This window comes from Arachis ipaensis, chromosome B3 (assembly GCF_059453495.1).
Source record: "Arachis ipaensis isolate K30076 ecotype BB chromosome B3, ASM5945349v1, whole genome shotgun sequence".
Classification (NCBI taxonomy): domain Eukaryota; kingdom Viridiplantae; phylum Streptophyta; class Magnoliopsida; order Fabales; family Fabaceae; genus Arachis; species Arachis ipaensis.
The window spans coordinates 62,830,178-62,844,596 of record NC_142438.1 but is presented as its reverse complement, the minus strand read 5'-3'; positions in this window follow the sequence as shown (position 1 = coordinate 62,844,596).

The following is a 14,419-nucleotide window of genomic DNA, read 5'->3' as shown; positions in this document are numbered from 1 at the left end:
TGTGTGAGGGATCTACTTGGATGAATAAGCTCTTAGCGGTGCCTTATCACTTGGTAACTTGGGTTAACTAACTCGGGATTATCAGCTGAAAGTCCACTATCAAGAGTAGCCCTCACCACAGAACATTTAGTAACCCAAAGAGGTGCTTAACACCAAGGCCTCAAGAAAAGAAAATGAATAAACTATATGCCTGTGGTGTGTATGTATGGGGGAGAGACTTGAGGGAGTAAGTCCTTAGGGGTGTCTCAACACCTAGCACCTTGAACCAACTGGTTCGGGAGTGTTGGCTGAAAGCTTATCTTAAAGAGTTGCCCCCTTACAGAACACTTAGCCTAAGAACACAAATAAGCCCTGAAATAACAAGAAAAGGATCAATAAATAAAAGTTTCATGGGATGCAATCATAGTGAGTATTCTAGGATATGATAAAGGTCTGAAAGCCAGGAATGAACCTAAGTTGCTATGCATGAAACCACCATAAAACTAGGGAGATGACTTCCACAAGAATGACTCATTTCTCTTGGTATCCCATTCATCATTCTCTTGTTCCAGTACTTGCTTAGGGACAAGCAAGCTTTAAGTTTAGTGTTGTGATGCCAGGGCATTTTGGCCAGTTTCACTGACCTTTTCTTTACTGTTTTTAGGATAGTTTCATGCATTTTCTTAGGAAATAAGCTAGTTTTGGGTAGATATTCACTTACACCTTGATTCAAGCATACATTGTGCATTTTACATGATTTCATGAGGATTTTGCATGAGTTTAGTGACAAATTGTATTCTGCATTACCCATGACTTGGACTAGAACTTTGATGCACTCTATTGCCTGATTTCAGGACCAAAGGAAGCAAGGAATGGGAGCCAAGCCCAAATGAAGAAGAGAACTGCTTCAAACTCAAGATCCAAAGGCCCAAGACTTGAAGAGCCAACTAGAAGATGAGAAGAGTAGTATATATAGGAGTAGGTTTGAATTATTTTAGAGAGTTGCTGGGAGTTGGAAAATAGCATAGAACTACTTCCTGTATTTTACTTTCTCTGCTCTTCTAGTTTTTCATCATGTATTCTCCATCTTTGTTTTCATTTTCCAGAGCTATGAACAACTAAACCCCTTTCATTGGGTTAGGGAGCTCTGTTGTAATTTGATTGATCAATACTAGTTTTCATTATTCTTCTTCTATCTTTTCTCTTGATTTTACTTGAAAGCTTTCGATCTTCATCCAATTGGGTAGTTATCTTGGAAAAGAAACTATTCATACTTGGATCTCATCTGAACCTTGGAAGAGGAATGAAGAGATCAAGCTAGAAATGCTTTCTCATGCTGGACCAAATTGGGTTTGGATGGATATGTGACTATAATCCTCTCAATGCTTGATTTGGAAAATGCATGTGGTATAATCAGTGATCATACTTCATCTCTTCTCATGAGCAATTGACCAAGGAATTGGCTATTGATCAAGATTTGAGAGATTGAATTACAAGAAATTGTAATTCAATCACTTAAGATTGCCAAGGAGATCAATGAGTGCATTAATTGAGGAAGAGATGTAAATGAGATTGATCCGGAGAATGCAATATCTCCTAAGCCCAATGAACTCCCCATTTCTGATCTTACCTATTCTCTTTAATTTCTGACATTTACATTTATGAGCAATTCCCCCATTCCCATTTAAGATTCTGCAATTTACTTTCTGTCATTTACTTTCCCGCATTTAACTTTCTGCAATTCACAACTCAATTTCTGATTCGCTCAACTAGAACATTCCTCTAATTAAAGTTGCTTGATCAATCAATCCTTGTGGGATTCGACCTCACTCTATTGTGAGTTTTTACTTGACGACAAATTCGGTACACTTGCCGAAGGAAATTTGTTATGAGACAAGTTTTTCGTGCATCAGATACCAAGAGGAAGAGGTTGAAATTGAAGAAGCTTGCAAAGAGGTGGTAATTATCAGAGAAGATCACAAGGGAGTGGAGCTTGCAATTTCATTAAAAATACCTCCCCCTAAGTTGCCATCATCCTTCACAACATTCAAGTGGGTAAAATTCATATCCCTTAGCTTTCTAATTCCACTTGAATATGGGCTACTGGAGACGGATGGTCAACTTAGAGCTCTTTGTGGCATTAAGAGTAGGAGGAAGATGGCCAGTGGTAAGAATTGTCCTGCAAGGTTCATTATGGTTGGAAGCTTTAAGTTTAAATGCAAAGGTTGGTGTAGAGCTCAATTGAATGGGTCTAGGAAGCTGTTTGGTAGCTGCAGTGAGAATTCAAATTACTTATCACCCGGCTGGAAAAATACAGATCCCGACAAAAATGGGTGTAAAAGCAAGGTTTGGGATCCTGGAATCTGTTCTGGCATTTGTCACTCCGGGAGCCTAAGAATCTGTTTGAAGCTTCTTAAGGACTTTACATGCTTAGTTTGGGATCCCGGAGGACACTGGAAATACAAACATTGGTGGGGATTCCTGGATCAGTACAAGTACAAGCCACCATAGCAGGAAGCTCACCAAATGTCCAACTTAAGGACTATAACTAAAAGTTCTAGTTGGGAGACAACCCACCATGGTATGATCGTTCATTTTTCATTTTTATTTAGTTTTATTTATTTTTGAGTTTTATTTTATTTTATTGAACCTGGAGTTTTGCATCACATTCATATTAACACTGCATTCTTCATTTTTCAGATATATAAAAAAAAAGAGAAGCGAGCACGTGACGCGACCACATCAGCGACGCGTCCGCGTCGCAAGAAGATGGGAGACAATATTAATATGAACAGAGAGTTTCGCAGGAGCAGCGCTGGAGGCGTGCCAATGGCACAAATCACCCCACGCGACCGCGTAATATGGGAATAATGGCCTCCCACACGACCGCGTCACCCACGCGGCCGCGTGACCTGAAAATCGACGTCAACCGGGTGCATGGCCGAAAGTTGAGCTGGAGTTGGGCTGGAATCGTGCTGGAAGCCCAAGCCTCACCATGCGAACGTGTGCTCCACGCGTACGCGTCATACCCTCATGATGGCCACTCACGCGATCGCGTCAACCACGCGACCGCGTCACCCAGGATTTTGGCAATACTAAGTTTTGAACAGAGAGTTGTGCGACCGCAAGGTTGCACTCGCGCCACTAGCACAAATCAAGTCACGCGATCGCGTGCCCCACGCGTCCGCGTCGCCTGACCTTATTGCGCACCACGCAGCCGCGTCACCCTCGCGACCGCGTCGCCAGCGTCGCACACCTTAACCTTATATGCCAAAATATCTTGTCTTTCTCTTCCCCAAATCCTATTTTCTCTTTTTCCTCCTTATTTATTACTTACTTCTCCTCTCTTTCTTTCCCTTCTCATTCTTCTTATCTTTCATTTTATTTTACTTCATTTATTTGCATATTTCATTCATTGCATTATTTTCACTGGTGTTGGAATTTTATTTGGGTCATTGTGGATTATTGCATAATTATTTGACAATTATATATTACTTTTTAAAGGATGCTTGCATGTTCAATCTAATACTTTCAAATAGCTTATTTACCATACATGCTATGTGTTTGTGAAAAAGCCCATATGGCATTATGCACTTCTCTATTATACTTTATACTATTTAATGCTTGCTTTTCATAAACCCCTTTTACTATTTTAATTGAATATAATTGTCAATACAAACATGGTAATTTATTACAAGTAATGCTTGGTCTATGCTACTCATGCCCTTTTCCAGCATGCCAATAAACACCCTGCATCCACTTATCTTTCGATGCACTGGCTATTTTTCATTGCTGGCTTTTCACATGTACTCGAGAGCATGTATTAATGTCAATTACATCCTAATGTGCATCCATCACCACTCTTCCATTCTCTTCCTTGCTATATATCTATTTGAATTTAATTTACTTTCTCTTCCCTTCTTCAGGATGGCCACCAAGGAAGGAAAGGAGAAAGCTACTCCCAAACCACCAGCAAGGAAAGGAACAAAAAGAGCCCCAGCTGAGGACCCACAACCCCCATCCACTTGCACATCTTAGCATGCACCGAGGACGGTGCAATCTTTAAGTGTGGGGAGGTCGATACCGATCTCCATGGGTTAGTTACCTTCTTCTCAACACCATTGTTTTATTTTCTTTGGGTTAGTTACCTTCTTCTCAACACCATTGTTTTATTTTCTTTATTTGTTTGTTCATTGTTGCATTTGCATGATTGATTGCATATTTGTTTGATTTTTGCATATTTTACCACTTGGTTAAAGTAATATTTTCTCTTTCAAGAAACCTTTTAAAGTATTTCACTAATTTGAATAAAATTTTTTGTTACACTTGTTTGAAGAAATATTATATTGGAACATGGTTTAGAGCTCGAACACACAAAACCTGTGAGATCTTTGAACCTATTTGAATTGGTTGCATTTTACCAACCAATATTTTGTTTTAGTGTGTTTTTCTCTCTAAAATTGTGATCTTTGTCTTGCTTGATTCTATATTTCCATGGTTTGATGTATGCATACACTTACATGATTGAGGCCTTTGTTTCACTGAGCTTACATACCCATATGGCCTTACCTTTCATTATCCTTTGCAAACCAATTTGAGCCTATTTTACCCCTTTGTTCTTTACTTTAGCACATCATTAACTCTAAGCGGAAAACAATAATGTCCTTAATTTGAATCCTTAGTTAGCTTAGACTAGTGAGAGTGCTTATGATTTAAGTACGGGAAATTGGGTTTGGAAATATTTGGTTTGAGAATTGAGAATGTTAAAATTTTCTAAAAATGTGAAATAAATGTTTAGGACATGTTCATGCATTCAATAAATTAATCATATGCATTGAGAAAAACAAAAGAAAAAGAAAAAAAATAATATATATATATATATATAAAAAAGAGAGAGAGAGGAAAAGAAAAGAAAAAGTGCAAATAAGAGAAAGGGGACAAAATGCCCCAAAGTAAGTGGTGAAAGCAATGCATATGTACGGTACTTAGAATTAGAATGCATGAATAATGTGGAAAACATGGTTGATGGATCGTTAGAATTTGTATTGTGATTACATAGATTGTCTAAAGTTAGGTGGAAAGTTTAAGTTAATTAAGGATTCAGATTTTAGTCCACTTGACCAAATATAATCCTACCTTCACCCTAACCCCATTACAACCCTTAAAAGACCTCTTGATATGTGTATCTGTGCATTAAATTTATGTTGATTGTTAGATGAAGAGCAATCCTTAGAAAGCAAGGTTAGTAGAGAATTGAGAGATCGAACCTTAAACACTTGAGAGTTAGAGTGATATACACTACCAGTAAGGGTTCAGTGCTTAATTCTATGTTCCCTGCTTTCATGAGCTATCTTCTTACAAGTTTATTTGTTTTCACTGTATGGTTTGAATTAGTGGAATTTGATTCATATTTGTCTTGGAGAATTTATTTACTTTTAACCAAGTAGGTAGAAACATTTTTTGCATGTAGATGCATTCATATAGATAGGTTGCATTTCATGCATTCTACCATTCCTCTTCATTTCTTTATAGTTTCTCTTGAGCTTAGCATGAGGACATGCTAATGTTTAAGTGTGGGGAGGTTGATAAACCACTATTTTATGGTTTATCTTGTGCTCAATTGAGTGGATTTTATCAACTCTTTACCCACTTATTCATAATATTTGCATGGTTTTATATTTCCTTCTTGATTTTGTGCTATGATTGAAAACATGCTTCTTTGATCTTATATTTGCTTATTATTAATCCTCTCTTATTACCATTAGATGCCTTGATATGTGTGTTAAGTGTTTTCAGATATTATAAGGCAGGAATGGCTTGGAGGATGGAAAGGAAGCATGCAAAAGTGGAAGGAATACAAGAAGTTGGAGAAATTGCTAAGCTGTCCAGCCTGACCTCTTCGCACTCAAACGGCTATAACTTTAGCTACAGAAGTCCAAATGATGCAGTTCCAGTTGCGTTAGAAAGCTAACGTCCGGGGCTTCGATTTGATATATAATATGCCATAGTTGCTCTGACGCTAGGCGATGCAACTGCGTGCTCTATGCGGCCGCGTCGCAGTGACGGAAATCAGCGTGTTTGAATTCTTCTCCAGCGATTTCCGGGCTGTTTTCGACCCAGTTCGCAGCTCAGAAAACACAGATTAGAGGCTATAAAGTGGGGGATTGCATCCATTCATAAGGAGGCTTTCATATTCACAATTTTAGGAGTAGATGTAGTTTTTAGAGAGAGAGGTTCTCTCCTCTCTCTTAGGATTAGAATTTAGGATTTCTCTTAGTTTTAGGAGTGACTCTCAATCCTAGGTTCAACGTTCTTTTACTTTATATTTATCTATTATGTTCAGATACTTTAAAGCTTATATTAGTTATGTTGCCTATTTGGCTTATGCTACATTCATGTTATGATTTTCTTAATTAATATTATTTGAGGTATTTCAGATTTAAGATTGCTTTGCTTTTAATTTAATTTAGATATTTTCTTCCTTTGGCTTTGGTTAGGTAATTGGTAACACTTGAGTTGTCAAACTCAGGAGTGGTTGAAATTGGCAGATTTTGCTTTAGCTAGGATTGCTCTAACACTAGTCTCTCCACAGGAGTTGACTAGGACTTGAGAATCAAGCTAATTAGTCCACTTGACTTAACTAAGTGGGATTGAAATCCAATTCTCATCACATCTGATAAGGATAACAAGGACAGGATTTCCGGTTCTCATACCTTGCCAAAAGCTTATTTTTCAGTTATTTATTTATTTTTATTGCTTTGAAAATATACCTGTGCCCATTGCCCAAACTCCAAATTTTCCCAATTTACAAACTCATAACCAATAATAAGAACATACCTCCCTACAATTCCTTGAGAAGACGACCCGAGGTTTAAATACTCGATTATCAATTTTAAAAGGGATTTGTTACTTGTGATAAACAAAAACGTTTGTACGAAGAGATTTTTGTCGGTTTAGAGACTATATCTACAACGCGACTGTTTTTATGACATTCTTTACTGGCAAAAATCCAAACGTCAGACTCCTGTAGCTCCAGAAAATCCACTTTGAGTGCAGAGAGGTTAGAATCCAACAGCATCTGCAGTCCTTTTTCAGCCTTTGAATCAGATTTTTGCTCAGGTCCCTCAATTTCAGCCAAAAAATACCTGAAATCACAGAAAAATACACAAACTCATAGTAATGTCCAGAAATGTGATTTTTATTTAAAAACTAATAAAAATATACTAAGAACTAATCAAATCATACTAAAAACTATGTAAAAACAATGCCAAAAAGCGTATAAATTATCCGCTCATCAGAAAGAATGAAAGAAAAGAAAAGAGAAGAGAAAAGAGAAGTAAGAGAGAGAAGTTACGAGAGAGAAAGGTGGTGGCGGGGTGACGGCAGCGATGGCTGGCGGCAGTGTCACCTGGAAGTGGGCAGAGGTTGAGAGAGAGCATCAGTAGTGAGAAGAAGAAGAAAATGAAACTGCTACTGAACAGGACAGGTTGCCCTGTTAATGCCCAAAACGAGTCGTGTGTGTGCACACAGAAAGCAAAAATTAGGGGTCCTGCGAATGCACACAGCATGCGATCGCTGCGACCAGAGAGGTTGTTTAAGCGTGTGCGGACGAACAACAGGGAGCACACGCACAGAGGTCGCAAGATAGAAGGGTGTGTGCGTACTGGTGCACGAATTATGAATCACGCTTTTCACAACTCGTACCACTAACCAGCAACTGCACTGGGTCGTCCAAGTAATACCTTACGTGAGTAAGGGTCGAATCCCACGGAGATTGTTGGTTTGAAGCAATCTATGGTTATCTTGTAAATCTTAGTCAGGAAGTCATTTATGTTTATCAGTTGATTTGCAAATAAACAAGAGAGCATAAATTAAAGGTTACTTGTTATGTAGTAATGGAGAATATGTTGGAGTTTTGGAGATGCTTTGTCTTCTGAATCTCTGCTTTCCTCTGTCTTCTGATTCACGCACGCACGTCCTCCTATGGCAAGTTGTGTGTTGGTGGATCACCGTTGTCAATGGCTACCTTCCATCCTTCCAATGAAAACTACGCTCACGCGCTCTGTCACAGCACGGCTAATCACCGGTTGGTTCTCGATCCGGTTGGAATAGGATTCACTATCCTTTTGCGTCTGTCACTAACGCCCAGCCTTCAGGAGTTTGAAGCTCGTCACAGTCATTCAATCCTTGAATCCTACTCGGAATACCACAAACAAGGTTTAGACTTTCCAGATTCTCATGAATGCCGCCATTAGTTCTAGCTTATAACACGGAGATTCTGATTAAGGAATCTAGGAGATACTCATTCAATCATATATAGAACGGAGGTGGTTGTCAGGCACACGTTCATGATTTGAGGAAGGTGATGAATGTCACGGATCATCACCTTCATCATAGTTAAGCGCGAATGAACATCTTAGATAGGAACAAGCGTGTTTGAATGGAAAACAGAAATACTTGCATCAATTCATCGAGACACAGCAGAGCTCCTCACCCCCAACGATGGGGTTTAGAGACTCATGCCATCAGAGAATACAAAGTTCAGATCTAAAATGTTATGAGATACAAAATAAGTCTCTAAAAGTTGTTTAAATACTAAACTAGTAGCCTAGGTTTACAAAAAATGAGTAAACTATGATGGATGATGCAGAGATCCACTTCTGGGACCCACTTGGTGTGTGCTGGGCTGAGACTTAAGTAATTCACGTGCAGAGGCCATTTGTGGAGTTGAACACCAGTTTTTATGCCAGTTTGGGCGTTCAACTCCAGCTTTTGATCCTTTTCTGGCGCTGGACACCAGAATTGGGCAGAGAACTGGCGTTGAACGCCAGTTTACGTCGTCTATCCTTGTGCAAAGTATGGACTATTATATATTGCTGGAAATCCCTGGATGTCTACTTTCCAACGCAATTGGAAGCATGCCATTTCGAGTTCTGTAGCTCCAGAAACTTCACTTTGAGTGCAGGGAGGTTAGAATCCAACAGCATCAGCAGTCCTTTTTCAGCCTGAATCAGATTTTTGCTCAGCTCCTTCAATTTCAGTCAGAAAAGTACCTGAAATTACAGAAAAACACACAACTCATAGTAAAGTCCAGAAATATAAATTTTTCCTAAAAACTAATGAAAATAGACTAAAAACTAAATAGAACATACTAAAAACTATATGAAATTAATCCCAAAAAGCGTATAAAATATCCGCTCATCACGTACGCATAAGCTAGTGCGTACGGACAAGATGCGAAAAGGAGTGGGATGCAAGCGCACAGAGCATGCGGTTGCTCCCACCAGACGAGTTGCACTAACGCGTGCAGGCACACAAGGGCGTGCGCTCGCACAGAAAGCTTCTCTCGCTCTCTCTTTTTTTTACTTAAAGGAGTTGCTTGAGGTACAGAGTTATTCGTGCGTGCTCATACAGGTCCGTGCACACGCACAAGGACAAAGATGGGGGGAAGTTGTTCACGCGCACAACTCATGATGACGCTCCCACCAGAGGGGCTGTCAATTGGTGTGCGGACGCACACGTCTATGCGGTCGCACAAGAAGCGCGATAAGGGGATTACGTGCGTACGCACAAGGCAGTGTGCACGCACAGGGCATCAAAAATAGGGCAACGCCCACGCACAGGCAGTGCTGGCACTACGACCAGAGGGTGCTGCAAAGGGTGTGTGGGCGCACAGAGGCGTGCACTCGCACAGATGGTGGAAAATGCAATTTTGTGCACATGCACAGGAGCCCTGTTTCACAAAAATTTTTCTTTTCAAAACTAAGGTTCCCTCCTATAACATAGCAACATTCCAACCCAAAATCATACAAACAAGCATAAATTCATGATCCACAAGCAATTTAACTATTCAATTCAAAAATACCAAATCAAAACTAAGCCAATCATCATTCCATAAGAAAGCAACTAATTCAAAAAAGCTATAAAAAAAGATAAAGTTGGAACAATGTTACCATGGTGGGGTGTATCCCACAAAGCACTTTGGTTTAGAGTCCTAAGTTAGACTTTGCATGGCTTCATTGGTCACTTGAAACTTCTCCAAGGAGGAAAATCTCCAACTCCTTGGTATTCTTGGGTTGAGTGTGATAGAGTTTCACCCTAAGACTATTAAATTTAAACTTGATCCCATTGATAGGGTGAATCACTTCCACCATCTCCATAAGGCTTGACATCCACCACCTTGAATGGGCCATCCCATATAGATATCAACTTCCCGGGCATTAACCGCAACCTCGAATTGTACACAAGCACCTCATCACCTATCTTAAAGCTCTTCCTCCTAATATTTTGGTCATGGAATGTCTTGGCCTTTTGATGAGCGGATAATTTATACACTTTTTGGCATTATTTTTAGTATGTTTTTAGTATATTTTAATTAGTTTTTACTATATTTTTATTAGTTTTTATTTAAAAATCATATTTCTGGACCTTACTATGAGTTTGTGTATTTTTCTGTAATTTCAGGTATTTTCGGCCATGCCTAGACCTTTTGTTCTTATGTATTTTCAACGGTGGAGTTTTTACACACCATAGATTAAGGTGTGGAGCTCTGCTGTTCTTCATGAATTAATACAAGTACTATTGTTTTTCTATTCAACTCAAGTCTATTTCTTCTCCAAGATATTCATTCATTCTTCAACTTGATGAATGTGATGATCCGTGACACTCATCATCATTCTCACCTATGAACATGTGCCTGACAACCACCTCTATTCTACTAGCAATGGCTTGAATGCGTATCTCTTGGGTTTCTAATCTAAGATTGGAACCTTCGTGGTATAAGCTGGAATTATTGGCGGCCATTCCTGAGATCCGGAACGTCTAAACCTTGTCTGTGGTATTCTGAGTAGGATCTGGGAAGGGATGACTGTGACGAGCTTCAAACTCGCGATTGTGGGGCGTGTGACAGACGCAAAAGGATCAATGGATCCTATTCCGACATGATCGAGAACCGACATCTGATTAGCCGATGTTGTGACAGAGCATCAGGACCATTATCACTGAGAGAACGGGATGTAGCCATTGACAACGGTGATTTCCAACAAAAAGCTTGCCATGGAAAGGAGTATGAATGATTGGAAGAAGGCAATAGGAAAGCAGAGGTTCAGGGGGAACAAAGCATCTTCATACGCTTATCTGAAATTCCAACCAAAGAATTACATAAGTATCTCTATCTTTATTCTATTTTATGTTTTATTTATCTTTTAATTATCAATTCTCCATCATCATCTAAATTCGCCTGACTGAGATTTACAAGGTGACCATAGCTTGCTTCAAGCCGACAGTCTCCGTGGGATCGACCCTTACTCACATAAGGTTTATTACTTGGACGACCCAGTGCACTTGCTGGTTAGTTGTGCGGAATTGTTACAAAGTTGGATTTACGTTTAAGAGCTCCAAGTCCTTTGGCGCCATTGTTGATGATCACAATTTCGTGCACCACCTTTTCCATTGTTGATGAACCTCCATTGACTAGGCCGAGATTACCTCTGAAGAGACAAGATCCTGGAAAGTTCTCAATACCTTGTACCATAGGCACCATGACCTTTGAGAAGGCTCTGTGTGACCTGGGATCAAGTATAAACCTTATGCCTCTCTCTGTAATGGAGAGGCTAGGGATCATTAAGGTACAAGCTGCAAGAATCTCACTAGAGATGGCAGACAATTCAAAGAAACAGGCTTATGGACTTGTAGAGGATGTCTTGGTAAAGGTTGAAGACCATTACATCCCTGCTGATTTCATAATCCTAGAAACTGGGAAGTGTATGGATGAATCCATCATCCTTGGCAGACCATTCCTAGCCACAGCAAAGGCTGTGATTGATGTTGACAGAGGAGAATTGATCATTCAAGTGAATGGAGACTCCCTTGTGTTTAAAGCTCAAGGATATCCCTCTGTCAACATGGAGAGGAAGCACGAAGAGCTTCTCTCAATACAGAGTCAAACAGAGCCCCACAGTCAAACTCTAAGTTTGGTGTTGGGAGGCCACAACCAAACTTTAAGTTTGGTGTTGAACCCCCACATTCAAACTCTAAATTTGGTGTTGGGAGGTTCCAACATTACTCTGAACATCTGTGAGGCTCCATGAGAGCTCACTGTCAAGCTATTGACATTAAAGAAGTGCTTGTTGGGAGGCAACCCAATCGTTACTATTTTATGATAATTTTCTATTTTCTATTGTTATTTTATGTTTTCTGTAGGTTGATGATCATGTGAAGTCACAAAAACAATTGAAAAAGCAAAAATAAAGTGAAAAATAGAATGAAAAATAGAACACCCTGGAGGAGACAGTTACTGGCGTTTAAGCGCCAGTAAAGGTAGCAGAATGGGCGTTAAACGCGCAGTCTGGCACCATTCTGGGCGTTTAACACCAGAAAAGGGCACCAGACTGGCGTTTAACGCCAGGAATGGGCAAGAAGCTGGCGTTAAACGCCAGAAATGGGCAGCATCCTGGCATTTAACGCCAGGATTGGCAGAAAGGGGCGTTTTGCACGCCACTCGGTGCAGGGATGAGATATTTTTGACACCTCAAGATCTGTGGACCCCACAGGATCCCCACCTACCCCACCACTCTCTCTTCTTTACCCATTCACCAATCACCTCAATACCTCTTCCCCAAAAACCCCTCACCTATCAAATCCTACCATTCTCTTCACCACTCACATCCATCCTTCATAAAACCCCACCTACCTCACCATCCAAATTCAAACCACTTTCCCTCCCAAACCCACCCTCTATAGCCGAACCATACACACCCCTCTCACCCCTATATAAACCCATTTTCACTCCTTCATTTTCACACAACCTAAACACCACTTCTCCCCCTTGGCCAAAACACAAAGCCCACTCCATCTCCTCTATTTCTTCTCCCTCTACTCTCTTCTTTCTTCTTTTGCTCAGGGACGAGCAAGCTTCTAAGTTTGGTGTGGTAAAAGCTAAAGCTTTTTGTTTTTCCATAACCATTTATGGCACCAAAGGCCGGAGAAACCTCTAGAAAGAGGAAAGGGAAGGCAAAAGCTTCCACCTCCGAGTCATGGGAGATGGACAGATTCCTCTCAAGGGTGCATCAAGAATACTTCTATGAAGTTGTGGCCAAGAAGAAAGTGATCCCCGAGGTCCCTTTCAAACTCAAAAAGAATGAGTATCCGGAGATCCGACATGAGATCTGAAGAAGAGGTTGGGAAGTTCTCACCAACCCCATTCAACAAGTCGGAATCTTAATGGTTCAAGAGTTCTATGCCAATGCATGGATCACCAAGAACCATGATCAAAGTGTGAATCCGGACCCTAAGAATTAGCTTACAATGGTTCGGGGGAATTACTTAGATTTTAGTCCGAAAAATGTAAGGTTGGCATTCAACTTGCCTATGATGCAAGGAGATGCACACCCATACACAAGAAGGGTCAACTTTGATCAAAGATTGGACCAAGTCCTCATGGACATATGTGAAGAGGGCGCTCAATGGAAGATAGATTCAAGAGGGAAGCCGGTTCAACTAAGAAGGCATGACCTCAAGCCCGTGGTTAGGGGATGGTTGGAGTTCATCCAACGCTCAATCATTCCCACTAGCAACCGGTCCGAAGCTACTATAGACCGGGCTATCATGATACATAACATCATGATTGGAGAGGAAGTGGAAGTTCATGAGGTTATATCCCAAGAACTCTACAAGGTGGCGGACAAGTCCTCTCCTTTGTCAAGGTTAGCTTTCCCTCATCTCATTTGTCACCTTTGCAATTCGATTGGAATTGACATAGAGGGAGACATTCTCATTGATGAGGACAAACCCATCACTAAGAAAAGGATGGAGAAAACAAGAGAACCTCATCAAGAGCATGAGGAAATTCCTCATCATGAAATACCTGAGATGCCTCAAGGGATGCATCTTCCTCCACAAAACTATTGGGAGCAAATCAATACCTCCTTAGGAGAATTAAGTGCCAATATGGGACAACGAAGGGTGGAGCACCAAGAGCATTCCATCCTCCTCCATGAAATTAGAGAAGATCAAAGAACTATGAGAGAGGAGCAACAAAGGCAAGGAAGAGACATTGAGGAGCTCAAGCACTCCATAAGATCTTCAGGAGGAAGAACAAGCCGCCATCACTAAGGTGGACCCGTTCTTTAACTTTCTTGTTCTTTATTTTCCTGTTTTTCAAAAATTATGCTTTTTGTTTATTCATGTTTGTGTCTTTATTACATGATCATTAGTGTCTATGCCTTAAAGCTATGAAAAAGAATCCATCACCTTTCTTAAATGAAAAATGTTTTTAATTGAAAAAGAAAAAGAAGTACATGAATTTCAAATTTTAAAACAGTTTAATTATTTTGATGTGGTGGCAATACTATTGTTTTTCTGAATGAATGCTTGAACAGTGCATATTTTTGAATTTGATTGTTTATGAATGTTAAAATTGTTGGCTCTTGAAAGAATGAAA